Source organism: Cetorhinus maximus, chromosome 1 (genome assembly GCF_964194155.1).
Source record: "Cetorhinus maximus chromosome 1, sCetMax3.hap1.1, whole genome shotgun sequence".
NCBI lineage: Eukaryota > Metazoa > Chordata > Chondrichthyes > Lamniformes > Cetorhinidae > Cetorhinus > Cetorhinus maximus.
This window is the reverse complement of record NC_135879.1, coordinates 199,005,070-199,032,331: the sequence shown is the minus strand read 5'-3', so window position 1 is coordinate 199,032,331 and position 27,262 is coordinate 199,005,070. Positions and strand designations below refer to the sequence as shown.

Genomic DNA, 27,262 nt, shown 5'->3' with positions numbered 1-27,262 from the left:
TCCCCTGAATGTATTTTTAAAAAAATGAACAGAACTCACCACCCCTTTAACAGTTGGAACTTGTTGAATAGCCCATAAAACTCTCTGACTAAACAAAAAGATTCTTCATCCATCTGTGTAAACAATGTCAAGCACTTGGCAGTTGGATTGTAGTCAAGAGCCCATAAAAATCGCCAACAGGCTCTCCGTCATAACAAATTTGCTGGAAATGGCCAGAAATCCTAAGCCCCGCCCCTTAACATGGCACATCCTATTTTCGAGGGGCAGGACTGAACTCAGGCTGGGTTCATACTTGTGTGGTTTACGGAGGCAGCTAACCGTTTAAATTAGCAGCTGCCTTCACTGAAGTGAGATTTTGCTAGGCCAGATATGTGAAACCCAAAGCGTGCAGATTAGACCAGGTAAGTGGAGGTTTCAGCTTGGTGGATTTGTTTAGATAGCTAGGTTCCCCTTTTGGGGAGATAATGTACCCCTTTGGATAGGGTCCTGGGACACCTTTGGGAGAGGTAAGGCAACCTTTGGGAATGTTAAAGTTTACCATGGTTGTGCATAGAAAATGCATAAACAGGTTGAAACTGTCAAGCTGTCAAGGAACTGTCAAAGAACTTGTGATGATTGTCACTTTAAGATCAGTTCAACTGAATAGGGGTCACATAGTTTGTTCAATCAAAGTGTGGCTAGCGCAGGGGAATAAATTCTAGGGAGGGGTTTCCTAGGAAAAGATGGCTGTATGCCTCCCAGAGCATGTTTCTACAGGACTGTCAAGCTGTTTTAGAACAGTCAGGCTGTCAAGGAACTGTCAAATTGTCAAGGAACTGTCAAATTGTCAAGGAACTGTCAAAGAACTGTCAAGCTGTCTTCGCACAGTCAAGCTGCCAAGGAACCATCAAAACTGTGAAAGCTGTTAAAGAACTGTTAAGCTGTTGAAGAGTTGTCAAAGGATACTACGTGAGTTGACATTGAGAGGTTGACATGGTAAGGCCAAAGGGTGGTGGGTGGGGGGCATCAGTTGGCACTAAGTTGGCATAGGGGGTAAAGTGCATATGAGGGGCCATGGGGGTGGGTGGGGGCCATTGGAAGGCATAGGGGTATGGGGGGCAATGGAGCATGAGGTGGCACAGATTGACATGGATGGGGCATGGTGAGTTTGTGGGGGGTGTGAGAGGTGAGGGCTGGAGGGCTTTTTTTTGTTCTGATCTTTTTAAAAATAACTTAAAGTGCCAGAGCACAGAAGCAGGCTGCCTCCACACCCAGCAGCCTCTGTACTCATTCTGGGGGTGGTGGGCCAGATATCCAATCCAGCCCACTCCCTGGAATGAAAATCCCAACTGCAGGTGGCCATTTTTCAAGGTCGGATTTGCAGAACCCAAAATTCTCCTGTCTCTGTGCACCTGACCTGGGAGTGAAAACTGCTATCTCAACAGATGTCCAAACTTAATAAGTAAAAGCAATGGGAAAAGATTAAACATTTACACTTGGTTATTATACTAGGCTATCCTTTCAATAGTGTGAAATGTCCTCTACCTTTTTATCCATTAGATGAACTTCTTATTAACTCATCTGAAGACTTCTCCACATTTACAACGTTGATCTTTTTAGTTGACAGTTTGCCAATTTGGCAGAAGTAACAATCTGGTGAACATTATTTAAGGGAAAGCTACATCTTCCAATCACAGCAGTATCATCAATTGCCTCAATGGACGCAGATACAACTCATCTTACAGCATTTAATGAACTGTTAAGGAGACAAAACTATTTTAATTACCTTTTAAACTCCCCCCGCTTCCTTTCTATGGTTCACGCCTTCATGCAGCTAAATCCAAATGCTGCTAAAATCCGACTATCTCCATGAAAATGAACAAACTTACCTGGGGTGGGCTCAGAATGAGCCTACAATGCTGTCAGTTGCCTCCTTAATAGGAGTGGATTGGTTCTGGGGTCTGCTCTCACCCCCGTCCTCATGCAAATGGTCGAGGGGGGAAATGTTTCCACCCTGTTTGATCACGATTAGGGCCATGGAACCCTGGCCCAAGTAATCCACTCTCATTATGTATCCATTCAGTTGTGTCACCTTGCTCTTTGTTCTACCATTGGTGGGCGAGCCTTCAACAAATTCAACATATTCTATGTTGGAATCCCTGCCTCAACCTCTCCACCTCTCTGTCTTCTTTTAAGATTTACCATAAAACTTTGACCAAGCTTTTAGACACGAGATCTCCTTCTTTGGCTCGGTGTCAAACTTTATCTGATTACCTTCCTGTGAAGTGGCTTGGGTTATTTACCTACCCAAAAGTTACATATCAATGCAGATTGCTGTTGTTTTCTGGTCTCAGTGAATGAATGGGCAGTTTTCCCTCAGGCTTCAGGACGCCGAAGTCACGACCAAATGGGGTCCCGAGACTCCACTTGCTGAGTGGGACATCAGCCAAGCTATCTTCCGGGAGGTGGGCTCCAAAATTGGCAGCTTTCATGCTCGCTGCCTTTAGGTGGGTTCCCAATGGTCCAAGTCCAACCAGAGGGGCCAGCAGCTTTAGCAGGAAAGGTGGGCGCTGCTGAGGCATGTTGGAGGCAGGCACGGAGTCAAACTTTTAAATCAAGGTTTCAAAGCGGTCAAACCGATAGGCCCCATCAGATGGGAGGGGAATCTTTTTGGCAGCAGCATTTGGTTCATGGGCATTTTCTGCCTCCTCCTTGGAACATGGAGCCTCCAACCCACCACAGGGGGGCCATATCCATGGAACCGGTGGCCTCTGGAAGCATGAAGGACTGCTTCTGCTGCTGCCATCACCCACCCACCCAGTCCTCTCCGCTTTCAAATCCCTTACCACAGGGCTGTGAAAATTCAATCCAATAAGTGTCAGCAGACTCTTTGACAGTGGAGTGCATCACAATTGAGTTCAATCGTGTATAGCAATATGAACACTTAATCATACATCAAGAATTCTCCCTCAGCGGTAGGGAGATCCTGTGATCATAAATACAATCTCAGTTACTGCCCTGCCTAAGATCCCTTACTTAGTACAGGCTAGGATTTGAATCTGAGCCTTCTGATTTGAATGGCTCAGTACATGGTGTTAGTGTCCTTATGCACTGGTGGGAAGCATCAGAGGAGCAGAAAAGATTGTTTTAACCACCGACCTCACAAACACCCCCCCACCCCCCACCCCCAACAACTCTTTATAATTCACTCAGATTTTACCTATTCACCCTACATATTTATATATTAATTTCAGATCTCAGCTCATCATCCTAGTGTTTAATTCCACTCTGTAATGGCTCCGATTTTCTATGACAACTGAAGAAGCAATAAAATGCAGCCTGCTATTTCTGAGGAATAAATAGCAATAGGAATAAAGAGGACTTACTTTCATTGGAATAAAAATGGCTGCCCTAATACCTATCATTGATTTCCATGGTGTTGTTTATTGCCCCACTGGAATGGAAACCAAGCTACTCCAAGACTGATTGACTAGAGGTACACAATTGAAGCATTAAAAAAAGTGATCGGGGGACAAATAGTGACTAAGAGCGAAGTGGCATTATACAAAGTGGGCTAAAAAAAACTGATCTTGTGTTTTGTTGTTATGGTTGCAACTTGAGGAATGGCTACAATTGATTAAGTTTGAATTTCTTTTCTTTGTCATCAGTCTGGTTGTTAGGGGAACACTTACTGTTCAGTGCAGAAATTTCTATTGCACTCTGATTAAAAGACACTGGTCGCTAAAGTTTAAACTGCCAATATTTTCCACAGTGTTCCTATAAGAAGAGTAAATAGTCCAGTTAAAGCTATACCTGATGAGCATACCATATAGTCCAGAGTATAAAGAACACTGTTTTGTCCAACAATTCATAAAGACCTGGAGGTGCACCTAAACAGCTGGAGGTGCTCATCAGCTGAAGACTGAGTGCACAATATTTGCATCAATTAAAAAACAGATTTTAAATGCGTAGCCCTCTTCCTCTAGGAATTGAGTGCTTGACCAATAAGTTGCATTATGCTAGATCCTACAGAATATAGCATGAGCAAAATACAGAATCATGGAATATTTTCTCCCATTTTAAAGCAATGTTGGAAATGAATCATATATTTGATAAGCTCCTACAGTGAAATAATTAAAACAATATTGAAGGACAATGCATGGAGGATATATACCTAAAAGCATATAGAAAATGGATAATGAAAAATGATAAGTTATTAATGATTCATTTTTCAAAAATGGATATCGATAGCTCTCTTGAACTAAACACCTCAAGCATAATGCAGCAAACATCCCGCTGGCAAAAATGTTCAGACAGCAATCTTTTCTTACTAAAAGTAATTCTGTCCTTGAAATATGCTGTAAAACACAGACAATACAATGAATCCTGCACCCTGTGAAAAAAAAGTGACCTAATTCCAAGTGGTGCTTGGGTGGTCCATGAATACCATCAGCTCAGCTTAAAATGGAGTTAAAGATTCAGCAGTCTACTTTTTCAATGGCTCAATTGATGAATACATTGTTGTGTTGAACTTAACCATGCAGATCAGGAAGGTAGTCAACCTGTACTGAGTTATCTGGTCTCAGCCAGGGGTGCTACAACTCACCTCTGCACCTTGGACATAACAGGTAAAAGGAAAATCAGTTGTGTCTGCAGAGTGAGGGCAAGGCTGGATTAGCCTGCACCTATCCTTCTATGTAGGAAGTATTGTTTGAGCTATTCAACCTATGGTTTAGTCATTGCGACCTGCCTTTAATTTTTCTAAGTCCTCCCTTTATTTGCCAAGAATTATGAAAGGTAAGGAATGTTCAGGCTCTGGGCGTGATTTCTCAGCAAAGACCCATCGCAATTGGTTATCCAACATCTTTAAAGTTAGGCAACTTCCTCTCAATAATTTTTACAAAACTGCAAGCTAGTGGGACACATATAACCCCATGATATATAGGCATGGAATAATGTACATGATCTTGTTTTTTCCCAAAGGTACTATAAACTAGAGCCTTTGAACTGTTGTCCATCATTTAAGCTGGGTGCTAAAGTGTAGGGGAAAAATGTACAGCAAGTGGCTCTTGTGCCTTAGCTCCTCATTGGTCCCATGGCTAAAAAGTCCTCATTTTTCACTTGGTCAATTTTGTGTCCAGCATGAAACCTAGCAAATACTTCTTGATTTTTATTACTATTTCATGACTCTTCTCTGCAATCATTTGCGGCCTTCCTTTTTCTTTTTCTTTGTGCATATGGTGCAGCTCCTCTTGCAGCCTGCTTTGCCTAGCATTTGGCTTGCTGTGAAATCATTTACAGGGGCAATCAAGTGATTATTGAATTATACAGGTTTTAGGTCGTACACCAGTACTAAATCTAACTGTGGCCCTATTTACAGTACTTCTCAGCAGGCATCCAAATTTCATTTATCAAGAAAGTAGCTGTATCCTTTTGTTTCTGATTATGCAGGAATGACCATAGCCATGGAAATCACAATGGATCACTGGGATTTTCTCCAATTTAATCATCAGAATGTTATGCTTCACTGCATTAATTCCTTTTTTTGCATATTTGTGAGGAGGTGCTGATGTCACAGTGAATCCATTTAATTCATTCTGCCAAGTCTGGGCTATACTTGTAAAGACAGAGAGGTTTGCCTAACAGACAAGCTGATTGGGGCCACAAATCTATTTATTGATGTTGACATAGGCTAATGTATTACCTACTCCAATCCTTTTGCAGGAACTTGTTTGTTAAGTAACTGAACTCACTGGGCAGAATTTTCAGTTCGGCAGGCGGGCGTGGTCGGCAGGTCTGGGATCGGCCGGCGAATGGACCGCCAACCGTGATCGTCCTCAGACCACAAATTCATATTTGCTGGCCAATTAACGGCCAGCCAGTGTGAAGAACGCACTGAAAGGCTCAGCGCCGCTGGGGTGGGGGCGGGAGGAGGGCGAGTGCTGAAGTCAGCGTAGGCGGAGAACTAACAGAAAGCCCTCTGAAGGCAGAGAGCTGCCTCAGAGAGCGGAAGGCCATAACAGCCTAAAATAAAGGCCGCAGAAACAAGAAAAAAGTGCCCAAGCTTCATAATCAGTCAGATGAAAATGTAGGGAATGAAAATGCTGCCCACAGAAATTTATTTTAATTTTAATTTATCATGGAAACCTCATCCCGCCCGTGGATGAGGTTTCCTGAAAAATGGAAAGGCCGCCTGGCCGATTCGCCCGCTCGTCAACCATAACGTTGGACGGGCAAGTCTCTCTTAATTGCGCCGTTAGCTATATATCTTTTGGATATAGCTTTTGCTTTTGCCAACGATGTAGTACTCTCCAACTTTCAGATTATCAAGTGTACGAATTCTGTTTTTCTTTCTCCCTTTTTCATTTCTTTGTCGAGCTGTGCCCTCACCATTCACAGATGAAGTGGTAGCTTCGTATGCTGCTTCTTTATCTTGGCTAGTGCCACTCTGAAGTCATCCACTGATTGTCAAAGAGATAACGTTAGTATTGCTGAAAAAAAAGAGACACGCTATCTAAGCTTTTGGTCTTGCACTCATCAGGACAGATTGCAAAATTACCAACAGTAAAGGGAACAAAAATTTGTACTGCATGAGAAGAGAGTGCTGATTGATTGGCAAGACTCTGATTGGTAGAGGCGTTGCCATGGAGAATGCAGTAGGGAGTAGTTAACTGTCAAGCTTTGTTCAACTTTAAGCTAAGCAGGTTCACTTTGATTGCTCAAGGCATTGCCGTGAGGAATGAACCAGGGAATGGCTGTCCCCCAAACTTTTGTTTAGTTGAAAATGGCACAATGCGTGGACATTCTTCTTTTGTTTGCAAGGGACTAGACCCTGTGTGTGAATCTATATGGCTTGTGGCAGGTGTGAGTCACGCTGCGAGCCCAACTGATAATCTTACATTGGTTTTCAGTGTAATTTGTAGCACAATCAGGATTGTTTAGCAAGTGAAGCCTCATTCTGGAATTACATCGAATGTTGAACACTATGTTTTGAGTTTTGCAAGCAAGCAGGTTGGGCTTGGTCAATACTTTGCCTGTTGTGAACAACCAAAGGTACGTGCTGTTTGATACGATCTGCCAGTCGTTGGGAAGCACGGCCTGCATACCAGGCATCATGCCAGCACTGAAATTCATATAAAGTGAGAATCTAACTATCTCCCCTTGACATTCAATGGCATTATCACAGAATCACAGAATCACACAGAGCAGAAGAGGCCCTTCGGCCCATCGAGTCTGCACCGACACGTGAGAAACACCTGATCTTACCTACCTAATCCCATATACAAGCACTTGGCCCATAGCCTTGAATGTTATGATGTGCCAAGTTCTCATCCAGGTACTTTGTAAAGGACTTGGGGCAACCCGCCTCCACTACCCTCCCAGGCAGCGCATTCCAGACTGCCACCACCCTTTGGGTAAAATAGTTTTTCCTCACATCCCCCCTAAAACTCCTGCCCCTCACCTTGAACTTGTGTCCCCTCTTGACTGACCCTTCAACTAAGGGGAACAGCTGCACCCTATCCGCCCTGTCCATGCCCCTCATAATCTTGTACACCTCAATCAGGTCGCCCCTCAGACTTCTCTGCTCCAACGAAAACAACCCAAGTCTATCCAATCTCTCTTCATAACTTAAATATTTCATCCCAGGCAACATCCTGGTGAATCTCCTCTGCATCCCCTCTAGCGCAATCACATCCTTCCTATAATGTGGTGACCAGAACTGCACACAGTACTCCAGTTGTGGCCTCACCAAGGTTCTATACAACTCCAAAATGACCTCCCTACTTTTGTAATCTATGCCTCGATTGATAAAGGCAAGTGTCCCTTATGCTGTTTTCACCACCCAACTAACATGCCCCTCCGCCTTCAGAGATCCATGAACACACACGCCAAATTCCCTTTGTTCCTCGGAACTTCCTATTGTCATGACGTTCATTGAATACTTCCTTGTCAAATTACTCCTTCCAACGTGTATCACCTCACACTTTTCAGGGTTAAATTCCATCTGCCACTTATCTGCCCATTTGACCATCCCATCTATATCTTCCTGTAGCCCAAGACACTCAACCTCACTGTTAACCACCCGGCCAATCTTTGTGTCATCTGCAAACTTACTAATCCTACCCCCCACATAGTCATCTATGTTGTTTATATAAATGACGAATAATAGGAGACCCGCACAGATCCCTGTGGTACACCACTGGACACTGGCTTCCAGTGACTAAAGCATCCTTCTGTCATCACCCTCTGTCTCCTACAACTAAGCCAATTTTGAATCCACCTTATCAAATTACCATGTATCCCATGTGCATTTGCCTTCTTTATAAGTCTCCCATGTGGGATCTTGTCAAAGGCTTTGCTGAAATCCATATAAACTACATCAACTGCACTACCCTCATCTACACACCTGGTCACCTCCTCAAAAAATTTGTTAGGCATGACCTCCCTCTGACAAAGCCATGCTGACTATCCCTGATTAAACCTTGCCTCTCCAAGTGGAGATAGATTCTCCCCTTCAGAATTTTCTCCAATAGTTTCCCTACCACTGACATTAGACTCCCTGGTCTGGAGTTCCCTGGCTTATCTCTACAACCCTTCTTAAATAGTGGAACCACATTAGCTGTTCTCCAGTCCTCTGGCACCTCCCCCATGGCCAGAGAGGAATTAAAAATTTGGGTCAGAGCCCCTGCGTTCTCCTCCCTTACCTCCCTCAGCAGTCTGGGACACAAATCATCCAGAACTGGAGATTTGTCCACTTTTAAGCCTGCCCACTCCTCCACTACTTTGTCACTCCCGATATCAATTTGCACAAGAACCTCGCAGTCTCACTCCTCAAGTTCCATACCTTCATCCTCATTCTCTTAGCTGAAGACAGATGTGAAGTATTCGTTCAACACTCTAGCGATGTCCCTCTGGCTCCACCCATAGATTGCCCCCTTGGTCCCTAATGGGCCCTACTCTTTCTCTGGTTATCCTCTTCCCATTGATATATTTATAGAATATCTTGGGATTTTCCCTACTTTTACCAGCCAGAGCTTTCTAATATCCCCTCTTTGCTCTCCTAATTGCTTTCTTAAGCTCCACCCTGCACTTTCTGTACTCCACTAATGCCTCTGCTGATTTGCTCCCCTTGTACCTGCTAAAAGTCTCTCTTATCCTTCTCATCGTATCTTGAATATCTCTGGTCATCCATGATTCTCTGGACTTGTTGCTCCTTCCTATCAACCTAGAGGGAACATGTTGAGCCTGTACCCTCCCCATTTCCTTTCTGAACGCCCCCCCACTGTTCCTCTGTAGATTTCCCCACAAGTAGCTGTTCCCAGTCTACCTTGGCCAGGTCCCGCCTTATTTTGCTAAAATCCGCTCTCCCTCAATCCAAAACATGTTTTTGCAACTTGTCTATTTCTTTGTCCTTAACAAGCTTAAGCTGTACCGTGTTGTGGTTGCTATCACTAAAATGCTCCCCCACCACCACCTCAGCCACCTGTCCGTCTTCATTCCCCAGAATTAGGTCCAGCACTGCGCCGTCCCTTGTTGGACCCTCTACATATTGACCTAAAAGGTTCTCCTGTACACATTTCAAGAAATCCATTCCATCCAAGCCCTTAACACTATGTCTATCCCAATTAATGTTGGGAAAGTTGAAATCACCTAATCTAATTACCCTATTGTTATTGTTTTTACACACCTCCGCAAATTGTGCACATATTTGCTCCTCAATTTCCCACTGACTATCTGTGGGTCTGTACTAAACACCTAACAATGTGGTTGCCCCTTTTTTATTCCTAAGCTCTACCCACAAAGCTTCATTCAATGCCCTCTCCAAGATATCATCTCTCCTTATTGCAGTAACTGACTCCTTAACTAGTAATGTAATGCCTCCTTCTCTTTTACCCCCTCCCCTGTCTCACCTGAAGATTCTATATCTTGGAATGTTGAGCTGCCAATCCTGCCCCTCCCTCAACCACATCTCTGTGATGGCTACTATACCATAATTCCACGTGTCAATCCTCACTCTTAACTCATCCCTTTTACCTATAATACTCCTGGCATTAAAGTAGAGGCCATTCAGCCCTGCCTTACTCCCTTGAAACTTAATGCAGCTGTATTCCCTCTAACTTGATTGTTTTACTGTATTATGATGTGTCTCTATTCTGCTAACATTCTGTGTCCCCTCCCCCTGCCAAATTAGTTTAAACTCCTCCCAACAGCAGTAGCAAACCCACCCACAAGGATGTTAGTCCCGCTCTGGTTCAGATGTAGACCGTCCCACTTGTACAGGTCCCACCTTCCCCAGAAACGGTCCCAGTGATCCAGGAATCTAAAACCCTCCCTCCTGCACCAACTCTTAAACCATTTATTCATCTGCGCTATTCTCCTATTTCTTTGCTCGCTAGCATGTTGCACTGGGAGTAATCCAGAGATTACAACCTGAGAGGTCCTGCTTTTCAGTCTACTGCCTAACTCCCTGAATTCTTGATGCAAGACCTCATCCCTCTTTCTACCTATGTCATTGGCACCAATATGTACCATGACCTCTGCCTTATCACTCTCCCCCTACAGGATGCCCTGCAACCATTCAGTGACATCCTGGACCCTGGCACCAGGGAGGCAACACACCATCCTGGAGTCATGTGGACGGCCACAGTCTATCTGTTCCCTTAGCTATAGAATCCCCTATTATTATTGCTCTACCTCTCTTCCTACCCTCCTGTACAGACAGGCTGCTTGTGGTGCCAGAAGCTTGGCTCTGTCTGCACTCTCTGGAGGAACCAGCGTCCTCAACAGCCTCCAAAATGGAATATCGATTTGCAAGTGGGACCCCGGGGGACTCCTGAACTACCTGCCTGTTTCTCTTGGACTGCTTGGTGGTCACCCATTCCCTTCCTTCCTCAAGTCCCTCCTGCTGCGTGTGACCACCTATCTAAACGTTCTATCCATGATGCTCTCAGACTCAGGGATGCTCCACAGTGTCCCCAGCCGCCATTCCAGCTCTGATACCCAAGCTTCCAGGAGCTGCAGCTGGACACACTTCCTGCACACCTGCTGTTCCAGGGCACTGGAAATGTTCCCGGCTTCCCACATGGAGCACAAGGAGCACACCACGGCTTTGAGCTCTCCTGCCATGACTTATCCCTTCAAATTAAACCTTTTAAAGCAACTATTCTTGGGCCCTTCTTTCCTGACCCTCATTACTACAGAATATACAAACTATAAATCAGAAAAAGACCTTAAACTACAAGCAATAAAAGTAGTAAATAGTTACCCGACCTTACCCACTACTTGCCAGTCATTCCTCTCCCTTGTAGCCTCTACCGCTGCAGCAGGGCAAGACCACTCTCTGAAGATTTAAGAAGTTGGATAGCAAAGAAAAAATGCAAATAGCACCTCTTCCCCTCTGCACTGAATTCCCAATGTGCACTAAATTGCCAATACCCACACTCATTCTGGCTGTGTCTCACTCAGGATGAGGTCTCTCCCCTGCCCATGTGCTGAATCCCCCCTATCAACATCCTGGGGGTTACCATTGACCAGAAACTGAACTGGACCAACCACATAAATACTGTGGCTACAAGAGCAGGTCGGAGGCTGGGAATTCTGCATTAAGTAACTCACCTCCAGACTCCCGATAGCCTGACCACCATCTACAACACATAAGTCAGGATTGCCTGGATGAGAGCAGCTCCAACAACACTCATGAAGTTCAAACCATCCACGACAAAGTAGCCCGCTTTATTGGCACCCCATCGACCACGTTAAATTCATTCCCTTGACCACCAATGCACAGTGAAAACAATGTGCACCAAATACAAGATGCACTGCAGCTACTAACCAAGGCTCCGTTGACAGCACCTTGCAAACTTGCACCCTCTACCACCTGGAAGGACAAGAGCAACAGATGCATGGGAACACCACACCTGCAAGTTCCCCTCCGAGCCACAAACTATCCTGACTTGCGGGTGTATCGCCATTCCTTCACTGTCACTGGATCAAAACCCTGGAACTCCCTTCTTAACAGAACTGTGGGTGTACCTAGAAGGTGACACATCACCACCTTCTCAAGGGCAACTAGGAATGGGAAACAAATGCTAACTTAGCTAGCAACACCACATCCTCTGCAAGAATAAAAAAAGATATAATCGGAAGGTCAGTTAAGAAGAAGAGGAAACATAAAGGGAGCAATCCAAGAAAAAGCCAAATCGACTGGTCTCCAGGGGCAGAATTTTTTCTATGATGGGCAGGCTGGGCAGGAGTGGGCGGGGGAAGGCGCTGAGCCGATCACCGCCCGCGATCGGCTCCGTGTCACCATTTTACATGGGCGGGCCAATTAAGGCCTGCCCAGAGTAAGACGCGACCGGTAGCGCTCAGCGGGCACGGAGCTGCCTCAGGGAGATTGAATGGCTATTAAAACAATTGAATAAATGATTAAAAAATTTATTTAAACATGTTCCCTTATGTGGCTGTGCCACATGAGTTGGGACATGTTTTTAAATTCATGAAAATGTATTTATTTATTTAATAAAAGCTTCAGGAAACCTCATCCCGCTCGTGGATGAGGTTTCCTGGAAACCGCGAAGGCTGTTTGGACTTTTCCCCTGCCTGCCAACCTTAAGCTTGGACGGGCAGCATTCACAAGTGCTTCAATTAATTTCTTAATGGCCTTAATAGGCTGTTTACATTTCAGCTCTGGCACGCACCCGCCGAATGAAATATCCAGATGGTGCGTGATGACCCGGGGTGCACGCCTGACATCATCGCGCGCCATTTTACACGTCGGCATGGAGGGCCCGCCCGTGCATGCCGACTGGAAAATTCTGCCTCAGTTTGTCGGAGACCAGACGTTCAACTGAAGATGTGTGTCAAGACCCTGTGAAAGCCCTGATGTGCAGGCCTGTATGGGAATTGCCCAGGCAGTCTAAATTTCTGATGGGCAATCTGCCTGCCGCCCAGGACCCTGCGCAACTTCCTCCGACTCTGAGCTAGAGTCAGAGGCTTAGGAGAGATCCACACTACTTACCTGGATAGAAACAGAGGAACACAGGAACAGGAGTAGGCCATTCAGCCCATCGAGCCTGCTCTGCCATTCAATTAGATCATGGCTGATCATCTACCTCAATGCCACTTTCTGCATTATCTCCATATCCCTTGATGTCATTAATCTCTAGAGACTATCAATTTCTGTCTTGAACATGCTCAATAATTGAGCTTCCACAGCCCTCGGGGCAGAGAATTCCAAAGGTTCACCACCCTCTGAGTGAAGAAATTCCTTCTCATCTCAGTATTAAATGGCTGGCCCCTTATTCTGAGATTATGTCCCCTGGTTCTAGACTCTCCAGCACGGGAAACATCCTGTCTACATCCACCCTGTCATGCCCAGTAAGAATTTTGCAAGTCTCAATGAGGTCACCTCTCATTCCTCAAAACTCCAGCAAATACATGCCCAGTTTCCTCAATCTTGTCTCATAAGACAACCCCAACATCCCAGGGATTAGTGTGGTGAACGTCTGTCGCACTCCCTCTATGGCAAGTATATCCTTCCTTAAATAAGGAGACCAAAACTGTACACAATACTCCAGGTATGGTCTTACCAAGGCTCTATATAATTGCAGCAAGACATCCTTACTCCTGTACTCAAATCCCCTTGCAATGAAGGCCAACACACAATTTGCCTTTCTTATTGATTGTTGCACCTGTATGTTAGATTTGAGTGACTCATGAATAAGGGCACCCAGGAGCCTTTGGACACCAACACTTTCCAACCTCTCACCATTTAGGAAATATTCTGTCTTTCTGTTTTTTTTTCAATAACTTCACACTTATTCACATTATATTCCATCTGCCATGTTCTTATCCATTCACTTAAACTTGTCCAAGTCCCTTGAAGCCTCCTTGCATCCTCCTCACAATTTAGATTCCCACCCAGTGCATCAGTGTCATCAGCAAATTTGGAAATGTTACAATTGGTCCCCACATCCAAATTATTTATATAGATTGCAAACAGCTGTGGCCCTGGTACTAATCCTTGCAGTATCCCACTAGTAACAGCCTGCCATCCTGAGTATGACCTGTTAATTCCTACCCTCTGCTTCCTGCCTGTTAACCAATTCTCAATCCATACTAGTACATTACCCCCTATGCCATGTGCTCTAATTTTGTTCACTAACCTCCTGTGTGGGACCTTATCAAAAGCCTTCTGAAAGTCCAAGTATCCAGGAAGTGTTAGACAGTTTCAAACCTAGCCTAACACCTGGGTAATTAGACAGCCAACTCCACCGATCACCCCCCGATCCCCAAATACTCGCCAGCCACCCGACAACCCGCCGAGCCGAGCAGGCTTGACTACCTGACCCGGGCCTTTATTTCATTGTCAATTAATATCTGGGTATATAGTTGCTTATCTTAAAAGCAATTAAGATACAACTTCAACCAAAGTAAAACTTAGTGTGTTGCATGTAAAATGGATTTTTATGCTGACATCTGAAAGTATGATTCTTAGCCAGTTAAAATCCATAAAATACGTTGCTACAAGACTTCTGAGCAGGCCCTTAACAAAGCTCCCGGAGGGAATGGGGGACTTAATTAGTTCAGCAAAACCAGAGCCAGGCTCTTAATTGCCCAGTTTCCAACATTTACTAGACGGTCTGTTTTGGTCTTCTATCATATCCTCTGAAACATGCCTGGTGCTAAAACTATCAATTGCTTCAGTAAACCTGAAAATGAAAAATGGTACATTAGAAACTTTTAGTTTTAGGAGGTGCCAATTTTTTTCAAAATCCAAAAAAAGGCATGTAGAGTTTGGATTCTATGCTCCTAATGAAATTTTTTTGAAAACCTTAAACACATTGAATAATCAATTGTTTTGTATTATAAAAAACAAAATTAGATAGAAAAATTTACTTTTAAAAATTAACAAAAGTTGGCACCTCTGAAACTAAATGCTTATGTACTATTTTTTATTTTTATTCCAAAACTGTTTTATTCCAAAAAAAAAAGCAACTGACTCAAAACCGAGCAGCTGGCACTGTGTTTTAGTCAGTCTGAGAAATTGTGGAGTTCACTTATAGCACTCTCCATGACTACATGATCAGGCTCCAAACTGGTTCAACCTGCACCAGAGCTTGCCCTGAGTTTCGACCAATCTGCAGCTGTATTCGGATTGATGTTCCTTCTGGATATCTATAATGGGTTGTGGCGGTCATAAATACATGGATTAAATTATTAAGACTGCAAGTTTGAGTCTTAGCTGACAATGATACATTCTGTTATGTTGGGAATATTTAAGCAAAAGCAACCCAGTGAAGCAAGGCTCACAATGCCTGTAGTGACAGTGGAGTTTGCGTGCAGAGAAATCAAGGAAATCACACACACACACACACACACACACACACACACACACAGCAAGTGGGCTCACATGAGCACCAAATGTTTCCGTAAGCTTCACCGAGTATAGTGGACATGGGCCAGAGCCCCAACATCTGGAGAATTTTAGAAGCAGACAAGAGATTATAAGCAGGTCAGCCTTTCCGCCAACATCAATTCTTTTTTCATAGTTAAAACCTGATAGGGTTGAATACTGGCGATGGACGGATGCCAAAACACAAGTTTCAAGTAGAAAGAGATCCCTAATTATCCACCTGATGTTGCACACCACATTTTCAGTATGCTGCAGAGACTGAAGAACAGCATTTTGAGAATAGCCCATTGATCTGAGGAACAATGTTGTCAAAAAAGTTTATTGATGTGAGGAACTGGCGCCTATTCGTTTTTTGGCAGAGCTGAGAGAATGTAGCGCCATTATCACCTGCATCTCTTTAAAAGGGGGTAGGGGGTTAATTAGTTCCAGAAATCAGAGAAAAAAAGCCCAAACCTATTTAAGCATTTTTATTTAATTATTTCTCAATTTTCTTTCTTCCCTTTGTTTTGTTCTTTCATCCAGCTGCTCACCTCCCTGCATTCTTCTGCAGCTGGGATTGTGGTTGAGCCCGCCAAGCTCATCTTAAACAAGAGGCATCGTTGCTCAGATTAATTACTTCAGGGTAGCAAGGTTTCTTCAAGCTAAGAAGTCTAGAGGATAGCTGGGTTGAGAGTGCAAAGAACATGTGTATGTCTGATTAACTAACATGCCAACCCCAGCCACAACTCAAGAATTTGGTTGCCAACTTCTGACAATTCAAATTGGGGCAGGATGAGAGCAGTGAAGGGACTGGAATTATGGCTTCACTTCTGATATCTCTTTGCTGATTTAAAAAGTTAACCATTCAAGCTCAAATACGTCAAAGTCTTGATCTGAGGATTTTATTGCCCAAAGTTAAAATTATTCTGAATGAAGCAAAGACGTTTCATTAACAAAAATTGAAAATAAAACTCAGGAGAAGATGAACAAAACAAAAAAATAACCATGTTGCGGGATTACATATTAGAAGTAAAAATACAGCTACTGGAAGCATGTTTAGCCCTAACAAGAAGTGACATTGGGCTGAGTGGCAGCAAATTTGGTCTACGTCAGTGGTATGAAATGGTCTTATAGTGACATGGCAGCCTGTTTTAGACCACGGTTACAACTGCTTTGATGTGTGCCTTTTTGCACGACTGGCATAGGCCACTTTAATCCTCAGCATGTACACTGGGTTCAGAAGTCAGAGTAGCATAGTTTGCACTGTCGGAGGGAGACTGGTTGTTTGCTGTGGTGGGGTAAGCCTTGTGTCTGTGTTTGCTATATAAATCATACATTTTTCAGTTTTATTGTGCATTTTGTCTATTGTCACTCCTGTTTGAAGTTATATGTTCGTAGAAATCAAATAGGATTTAATAGATTTTTTTTTAAGAGCACTAAAATTTGATAGCCAAAACTAGTAGTAATGTTGCATAGAATTTATGGCACAGAAGCTGGCCATTCAGCCCAACCAGTAAGGGGTGGTAGTGTCCTAGCGGTATTGTCACTGGACTCATAAACCACAGACCCAGGGTAATGCTCTGAGGACCCAGGTTCAAATTCCACATGGAATTTGAATTCAATAAAAATCTGGAATTAAAATTCTGATGGTCACCATGTCAATTGTTAAAAAAAACCCATCTGGTTCACTAATGTCTTTTAGGGAAGGAAATCTGCTGCCCTTACCTGGTCTGGCTAACATATGTCCCAGGCTTACAGCAATGTGGGTGACTCTTAAATGCCCTCTAAACAAGTGCAATAAATGCTGGTGTAGTCAGTGATGACTCATGAATGGATTTTTAAAAATCATCCCCGACACAAACTTCCTCCCACCTTACTCCATCTAATGCTATCAGCATTACTTTCTCCCTCCTGAACTTTTCTGGCTTCCCCTTAAATGCATCAATTCTATTACCTGAACTACTCCTTACGATGCAAATTTCACATTCTCACCACCCCCCTGGGAAAGATCTTTCTTCTAAATTCCAGATTGGATTTATTATTGACACTATTATCTATTGTTCTTTTACCGTCATTCTCTTGGAAATAGAAAATGTGCTTGTTACATTGAAGATCAAGAGCATGCACCTCAAGCAGAGTGGTGTGTATAGAAGTGCAGTAATTTTGTACTGGACTAGTACTCCAAAAGTTGCAAGTTCCAGTCCCACTGATTGCAAGTTGTAAAACTAAATTGAGCAGACTGAATTTTATGCTCTGAGATTGAGAGCGTTTCCCGCTTTGCAGAGCGTATTATGGAGCATGATGAGGTCAGGCGCCATTTACGACGTCATCACACCAGTTTCCGATAATATGGCAGGCGGGCGGGTCAAAAAGTCAGGAACCCTCCTGACGTTATTTAAAAGGCAATTTAACTAATTAACTACCCATCTCACTGCAATAATATAGTCCAAAGGCAATAATACACCTTCAGGGTGAGATTTACGTCAGGTGGGGAATCCATTTTTTTTTAAGGACAAGCTTGTTTGTGCGGATTTTAAAATTGCAGTTGAGACCAGAGTCTCAGCCTTGCAGCTTAAACTCTGTTGACTGCAGGGGTTGCTCATTTCAATAGACAGAGCAATCTTTAGGATATTCTTCATGAGGAGAACTCTCCTCTGCCTGAGAGGGCTCTTTTGATGGTTTATTTTCCTATCCATTATCCAGGGGTGAGGGGTGAAAAGTGTCTGGGTCGGATGGGGACTGTGGTCTCAGTTGGAGGCACAATCTTCAGTGAAGAGGAGACAAGGAGGAGGGGAAGAGTGAGACGAAGAAGGGAGGCTCAGGATGCTGTTATTCCTCAGGGAGGGGACAGAACAATGCCAGACCCCAAGGGTCAGGAGTAACCCAGGAACCCTCAGCAGAGGAGCAGACAAACTTATGCTGCCCCAAGGATATACAGGCAAATATTTAGCTCCCTGCAAGTGACCTCATGAAGTCATTGAGCCTTCTGTGACACTGGGGCCAAGTCCTCCTCACCATGTCAACACTGTTGCCCTTGTAGGCTCGACTCCAAGCATGTCAATGGAGCTGCAGCTGAATGGTCTCAGCTGTGGAAGAATGCTCACTTTTGACAAGGTTTTCCAAGTGCGTGGCCACCTCCTTCACCCCCTCCTTCCCCCACCCCCGGCCTGACCCACACTGGAGCCCTTGCCCCGGCACTGCACTAAAAGCCAGCCGGGAAAAAGCGACTTGCCTGTGCCCACCCCCCCCAAATGCACGGTGCCTCTTTGTTGGGGTACAGGTGATGCTTGCGAGTGCTGCGCAAGGTTGTGTGCACTCACCTCCCAGTTCTCATAGACGTCTACAGCACAGAAGGAGGCCATTCGGCCTATCATGTCCACACCAGTCAACAAAGATCTGACTACACTAATCCCATTTTCCAGGTCTTGGCTCATAGCTCTGGAGGCTATGGCAACGCAAGTGAATATCTAAATACTTCTTAAATGTTACGAGAGTTTCTGACTCAACCGCCCTTTTGGGCAGTGAGTTCCAGACTCCAACCAATGGCGGGCCCAGAAGTCGGAACGCTGCCAACTTCCGGGTTTGGAACCCGCCATCGGCGTGCGACCGTATTATTCAGCCCAATAAATCTGGTAAAACGTTGCCTGGCACCCAGAAAAAATAAAACAGTACAAAAGCTACCAGATTATTTTAAGAAATTTGAGAGGTTTTTCACAGTATAGCGTGCTGCCCCTACCTGATCTGGCCTACAAGCGACTCTACTCCCACATTCTGATGAAGAGTTATTCGGACTCAAAACGTTAACTGTATTCCTCTCCGCAGATGCTGTCAGACCTGCTGAGTTTTTCCAGCTATTTTTGTTTTTGGTTCTACTCCCATATTATTGGGTTGATTTTTAATTCAGCTCCAAAGTGGCTATCAACTTACTGAGCTCCTTGGTCAACTGAAACAGAACAATACTCAACACTATTTAGTGCAATATACAACCTTACAGGTCAAATTTAAAAGAAACACTGGGAAGAAAAGCACGTTGTTATATTTATGAAGTTATTCAGAAGGTTGCTCTTTGGTTTATTAATCTTTACACCAACCTGAAAGAAATAAAATACACCATGGCCCTGTAGTTTCCACTCAATTTTGTTGTTTCCCTCAGTGCGATTCAACTGACATGCTGTAACTGGCAGAAAAGATAATGATATCTTAATCGCAAATTGCATTCAGCACATCTAGAGTTTTCAAGCTAATTTCCGCTGGTTTAAAAAGCTTGCATTAGAAACAGGCACTGCCCACAAAACAGGCCACACCCCAGGGTGAATTAATCGCCATTGGGGACTTCCCCTAATTGCACTTGTTTGCAGGCCTTCGAATAGGCTCCTTGAAGGAGCTGGACCTTTGAGTGCAAGGACACTAATAGCCGCATTTTGACATATTTTGAATGAATTTTTCTTTAAATTTACTAAAGAACTGACTACACTGTTCTCAATCCACCTAGAAAATTTCTGCATTTCTGTAAAGGTCATTGTCAATCATTTCAAAGCTGGGGTACTCACAGGTGGTGGATTAACACTGATTTAAAATGTTTATTGGCTGTGATAAATCTAGGGCAGAATTTTACCCTTGGCATGCGGGATCGACGGGGGCGGTCAGGAAGCCGATTACCGCCCGCGGTTGACAGCGCACCACGATTTCATGCTGGTGGGCCAATTAAGGCTTGCCCAGTGTGATGTGCATGGAACTGCCTCAGGGAGACGAAGAAGATATTGAAAAAATTAATAAACAACAGAAAAATGTAATAAAACCTGTCCCCTCATGGAACATTTTTAAATTAAAAAATAAAGTTTTTACTTTATTTGTATTTGCTTTTGGAAACCTCATCTCATCCGTGGGTTCTTATGTTATGGACCCTTATGTTCTTATGACCGAAGTGAATAATCTCACACTTCCTCACATTACACTCTATCTACTGCCTTGTTGCTCACTCATTTACCTGTCTATGTTTCTATGAAGCGTCTTCATGTCCTCCTCAAAGCTTGCATTCCCACTCATCTTTGTATCATCAGCAAACACAGATATATTATTCTCTGTCTCTTCATCTAAATCATTAATATAGATTGTATCTGAGGCCCCTGCACTGATCCTTGTGGCACTTCACTAGTCACAGCCTGCCAACTTGAAAATACTCTATTTATCCCTAGTCTCTGCTTCCTGTCCTTAAATAATCCTCTACCCCTGCTAACATAAAATAATACTTAATTAAATAATAATTAATTACTAATTATAATAGTTGGGGGGGTTGCAAATCTATGAGCCCTTATGTATTAACCTTTTATGTGGCACCTAATCAAATGCCTTTTGGAAATGCAAGTATACTACATCTATTGGTTCCCCTTTATCTGCCCTACTAGTTACATCCTTAAAAAACTCAAATAAATTTGTCAAAAAGGATTCCCCTTTCATAAAACCATGTTGACTTGTTGTAATCATACTATGCATTTAAGTGCATTGTTAATACTTCCTTAATAATAAATTCCAGCACATTCTCAATGACAGACGTCAGGCTAACTGGCCTGCAGTTCCCTGCTTTATCCCCACCTCCTTTCTTGAATAGCGGTGTTACATTTGCTAACTTCCAGCCTGTTGGGACCATTCCAAAATCTAAACAATTTTGGAAAATCATAGCTAGTGCATACACTATTTCTGAAACTACTTCTGTTAGAACCCTAGGATGTAGACCATCATGTGTTGAGGATTTGTTGGATTTATTCCCTTGAGTTTCTCCAGTCCTTTTTCTCTGCTGATATTAATTACCTTATTTTCTTCTCCCTTATTAACCCCTAGGGTACCCTCTACTGTGAAGGCAGACACAAAATGCTTGTTCAATGTCTCTGCCATTTCCTTATTCCCCATGGTAATTTCTCCTGTCTCTGCTTCTAAGGGACCAAGGTTTACTTTGGCTACTCTATTCCTTTTTATATGCTTGTAAAAGCTCTTGCAATCTTTTTTCTATACTCTTGGCTAGTTTACTCTCATCTTCACTTTTCCCCCATTTTTATCAACTTTTTGGTGGCTCTCTGCTGGTTTCCAAAACACTCCCAATGCTCAGACTTACTACTATTCTTTGCAACACTTAAGCCTCTTCTTTTAATCTAATGCTATCCTTAAACTCCCTAGTAAGTCAGGAATGGACCTTTATCACTGAATTTTTTTTTCAATGCAATGGTCTTTTGTATAAGGGTGGAAGTATGTAAATGACCGATTAAAGTTTTTGGCAGACCTATCTTGAAGTGACAGCAATGATTTGAGGCATCCTTATATAGCGATTGTTCAGTGTAAAACTAGTGTAGATCAGCTACATACAAATTTTCTTGGAAAAATCCAGGAAAAAAACTGCTGTTCCAGCACAATTATATTGAAACTTTCTAGGAAATTCTGAACCTTTTTATTTTATATCTCTGCCTCTCTGGCTTACCGCTTTTAAATCTGGAGAAATTTATCAAAGCTTTCAGCTGCCTTTCGTTAAAAAAAAAAATCACATCAAATTAAAATAGAGAAAACCTGGAAAAGGCAATTTGAGAATGGGCCCCCCTTTCTCAGAAATTTAATGATGCCTTTGGTGGTAGTTAGTTTATATTTGAAACCTGACTGATTGCCCAATGGCAGAGTGTAAATCCTCCTTCTTTGCTGTCATTACACTTTTGACTTTTGAATAGTTGTTACCAAAATGAGCACTGACTATAACTATTTCAAAATTGTCACTATAAACTTTAAAATTTAATCCCACACCAGTTCCAGTTACACGGCAACTATGCAAAGAAAAACCATTTGAGAGGCCAGCTCCCCAAATAATCTGATATTTACCACAATGACTGCAGTTATACTGCTGCATTTTCTACATTACAACAGTGATTATACTTCAGCGGTATTTCATTGGCTGTGAAGGGTCTTGATTCATCCAGTGGCCATAAGAAGTGCTGTATAATAAATCTGGAATATAAAGCCAATCTCAGTAATGGTCACCATGAAACTATCATTAATTGTCACAAAAAAACCCCATCTGGTTCCTAATGTTCTTTAGGGAAGGAAATCTGCCCATCTTTACCCGGCCTGGCCTACATGTGACTCCAGACCCACAGCAATGTGGTTGACTCTTAACTGCCCCCTGAAATGGCCCCAGCAAGCCACTCAGTTCAAGAGGCAATTAGAGATGGGCAACAAATGCTATTTTTTATTCATTCACGGGATGTGAGCTTCACTGGCTGGGCCAGCATTTATTGCCCATCCCTAGTTGCCCTTGAGAAGGTGGTGGTGAGCTGCCTTCTTGAACCGTTGCAGTCCATGTGGTGTAGGTATACTGCTGGCCTTGCCTGCGATGCCCTCATCCCATGAAAGAATAAAGAAAAATAAATGCAGTCTTTCTTTGCTTATCTTGCATCACTGCAACACAGAAATGGCTTTTTAAATATGGTGCAATATAACTGTACTATAAAAGGCCATTATCTTTTTGTCTGATCAATTTTGCCTCTTAACATCATGGCTATTGACAGCAAGTACTCAAGGAAAATTATTACCCATCCCAGCAGGACACAAACAATCGCCATTTCATCAACAACAATATAGAGTCACAGAAAGGTCCAAACGAAAGTTTCTTACACAGTTTTCTATAAAATCTCACAGCATAGAGTACAAGTTTCCTGGAAAGATACTGGATCATTTCTGCCGGCCTTGATTCCTGGGGAAGAATTTTCTGGTCAGTGAGCGGGGATGGGGTCCGCTCGCCGAAGCGTGGTGACGTCGGGCGGGCGTCCCAATGTCACTGCGCGACATTTAGATTTTCAGTTGGGCGGGTGCGCAGCCAGGTCGGCTGTCAAAGGCCTATTAAGGAAATTTAAACAGCAGTTAAAGCAATAACCTGAGTCGCTCGCCCAACACTAAGGTTGGCAGGCAGGCAAAGAGCCCAGGCAGCCTTCGCACTTTTCATGAAACCTCATTCACGGGTGGGATGAGGTTTCATGAAGGGTTTATAAATTTAATACATTTTTCCATTAATGTTCATTGACATGTCCCGGCTCATGTGGCACAGGGAGCGCTCAGCACTTGTGGGTGCGCGTTACGCTGGGCGAGCCCTTATTGGCCTGCCAAAGTAAAATGGCGGCACGGCCCCGATCAGGGATGCCAATTGGGTTTGCATCCACCCCCTCCCAACCCCCCTGATGGGGGGAAATTTCTGCCCCTGATGTTGCAGACAAACCCCATGTATCCTGCTCTTAATACTGCAATTAAATAGTTCAATCAGGAGTCTGCTGCATGTCCAGGTGGGGGGGGGTCAGGAAAACATAGGTTATCTGGATTCTTCCCACTTTACATTGCCACAAAAATGCAGGAGAATTCTAAGGTTCAAATAACTGGTGACTCGACAGGCGGCATTAGTTGTGACTGAAATAATGTATAACTTGTTTGACATTCTGTTATTGATTCTTATGGTGAGGGAGTAACAGCAGAACATTTAGGCTCCCCTTGGCTCCCTTTGCCAGTCTCCAAGCAATGGTTGTGCCACAAAGAGGAAATGACTGTGATGTATCAACTGCTGAGGCAAGAATAAAAGTTACCTATTTAGAAAAAAATCTTTTCTGCGTTCATTTTCTTAGTTACATGAAAACACTCATGCAAAAAATTGTTGACTTTGGCCCTGAAGTTCAGAAAAGTAACACTCTGTGCACAAATGTTTCCTGGAGAGAGCTGTGGGAGTTTGGGACTTCCCATAATACTGTCTTCATGCCTAAGGGATTTGCTTCAGATGCAGTCTGTCAAAGAACTTTTCTAAAATCTGGTTTCCTTTCTTGGCTTTCTGCCAGTACTGCTGTAAGAGTCTTTCTATAATTAAAGCATAATGCAAAAGGGTAATTTCTCACTATATCCAAATATTGAAACTCAAAGTTTGACGGAACCAATCAAACCTACTGAACAATGACGGATCAGGCATTAGATTAATGTGTCCCAGTGTCAATCTGTCATCCATAAAATCATTATGTGCGATTCACTCCCTATTGCACTGTACATTGCGCCTTACTTGCTGTACAACATGAATGTCACAATGTTATATAATGGCTGGTTATTGCAACCAAAGAAAAATTCCAATAAAACAAAGCAAGCTCTGCTCCTGTGTTTCAGAAATCCACCTTGAAATTTCGGGACATGCTGTTGGAAACCATAAACCTTTGCACCAAAGTCATTCTACAGTCACACTAACCTATTAAAGCAAGATCTGAAGTTTAGCTGTTGACATTATGTTCTGCACTGCAACCCTAACTATCAGCCACAAGTAAAGAGCTCTGAAGAAGAGTCACACAGATTCAAAACCTTAACTCTGTTTCTCTCTCCATAGATGCTGCCAGACCTGCTGAGCTTTTCCATCATTTTCTGTTTTTTATTTCAGATTTCCAGCATCAGCAGTATTTTGCTTTTATATTATATAAAGAGCAAACTTTGTAGTTTATTAAACCACAACATAACTGTCAATCTTGGTTAGAGATATAGTGATAGAACAATTCTACAAATGTAGCCATGATGGAGCCTTTGAGCTGAATAAATCTGATTATGTTTCCAAATAAGACAGATTATGCTGCTGAGTGTAGATACAGTTGGCAATCTCCCACCAGTCTGTCTGTCAATGTTGTTACCTTGGCAGAAAATATCACAGAATCACAGTGCAAAAGGAGGCCACTCAGCCCATTGTAAGTGCACCAGCTCCGAGTGAGCAATTTACTTAGAGCCATTCTCCTGCCTTCTCTCTGTAAACCTGCACATTATTCCCTTCCAGATAACAGTCGAATTCTGTTCTGAGTACTTCAATTGAACCTGCATCCACCACATTCTCCAGTAGTGTATTCCAGACCTCAACCACTCACCATGAATACTGAGACATTGGATTTGGTGCGGGTTGTCCTAAAACTTGAAGAGTCTCATGAACTGGTCATCCTTGGAACGGATAAGGGTCCATCACATATAGAGTTAATGTAGAGGTAAGTCCAATACTGTCCACACAGTGATATAAGAGAGCACATGACCCGCATTCAGGGTCAGTCTAGTGTTAGACAGAGCCGTGTGTGCCAGCAAGCATGGAAACAGTTCCCAGCTTGTACCCTTTACTGTATATTTGTAAATATTTCTAAGAGTCAATAAAGACTTACAGTTAACCAATAAATGGCTATGCATGTTTCTTCAGGCCGACTGAAATGTAACCAACACCGTACAACATGGTGGCAACTTGTGGAAAAATCCAAGACCTTGCAGAAAATGCAAAGAAAAGCTAAAGTGCTGGAAGACTGAGAAAAAAATCAGCAAAGCAGTCTGACCTGAAAGGGAGCTCTTGGAGCAGAAGCACAGAGAAAAAATCACCAGGAAAAAGCTCCAAAGAAAGGCTTGGAAGCTGGAGGCAAAAATTTAAAATTCCTCACTGCAGCAGAAGACTCCATTGAATCTCCTTTGAAAGTCCAGCTTCTAATTCTAGAGTGCAGGGTCAGCAGATCTAGTAGGGGTGAGCTAACCCCTTGAAAACTCCAGGCTACAGAAAGTCCTGAGAAATCTTTAAATAATTCAGACCCAGAAGTGCAGCTTGAAAAACCCTGTTACTAAAACCAGATCCCTGAGTCGGCACCCAAACAACTTGCTCTGAAATGAGAAAAAAAATAATTAACTAAATTATCTGGGAGAATCGCTACTTCTAAGCTCAGCTGAGAGAAACCAAAGGCCAGGATTTGACAAATACATGACTTTAAAGTAAAGCGCTGAGCAAGAGAACTCTACAAGCATTCAATACGGGCAGCCATTGTTGAATGTTTTTTCAAGCTGAGCACAATCACCATTATAGTGGAGCCCACCAAAACCAGCAGGCGTGGGAAATCCCTTTGTTTCCAAGTGAACAGCAACACCAGCTTGAAATGCAAAAAGCTCTTAAAGCAGAAACTACATTTTTAAATTTTTAACCATGGATTAGAATTAGACCATAAGACATAGGAGCAGAAATTAGGCCATTCAGCCCGTCGAGTCTGCTCCGCCATTCAATCGTGGCTGATAAGTTTCTCAATCCCATTCTCCCGCCTTCGCCCCGTAACCTTTGATCCCCTTACCAATGAAGAACCCATCTATCTCAGTCTTAAATACACTCAGTGACCTGGCCTCCACAGCCTTCTGTGACAATAAATTCCATAGATTCACCACTCTCTGGCTAAAGAAGTTTCTCCTCATCTCTGTTCTAAAAGGTCTTCCCTTTACTCTGAGGCTGTGCCCTCGGGTCCTAGTCTCTCCTACTAATGGAAACATCTTCCCCACACCCGCTCTATCCAGAATTCCACTCGTTCAGAACAATTTGGATTTATCCAAGGGCCAAACCCTAATGGGTAATTGGGCGTCCTGGAGAAGAGAATTTCTAAACTTTTAGAGTACACCAGGTCTAAGTAGAAAGTCAAAAAAAGTCCAGATTAATACCTTTTTGTACTTTTTTGGTGAACTTGTGGATGAAGTGCATTGATGAATCCTCAACCAGCTTAGATGGAATAATAAACGCCTTTGGTGAATATTTTAATCTTCAAGTTGTAGCACGCAGAGGGCTTTAAAAGAGCAATAGAAAACCCCCAGTAAAGCTATGAAGGGGAAAAAGAAAGTACCCACACAAACCACACGAGGGTAGTAGAGAGGCAAAGAACTTTCCAAAGTGCCAAAAATATATCTTTCTAAAAACCCTGACACACTACCTGGACCGCAACAGCAGGTGGCAGTGCAGAGCAAGCAGCTGACAGTGAATGAAGAAAAACCATCTGATGAAGTCCAAAATACTCAAACCCTGCAAAAGGAAAATGAAATAAGGGTTGGAGACTGTTCACATCAAAGCTG

General features: G+C 43.2%; 1 protein-coding gene across 1 annotated transcript in view; it reads right to left on the bottom strand.

Moving 5' to 3' along the window:
- Positions 1-27,262, bottom strand: part of cntfr (ciliary neurotrophic factor receptor) — a 358,596-nt gene that overhangs the window by 106,419 nt on the left and 224,915 nt on the right. The window lies entirely within an intron of this gene.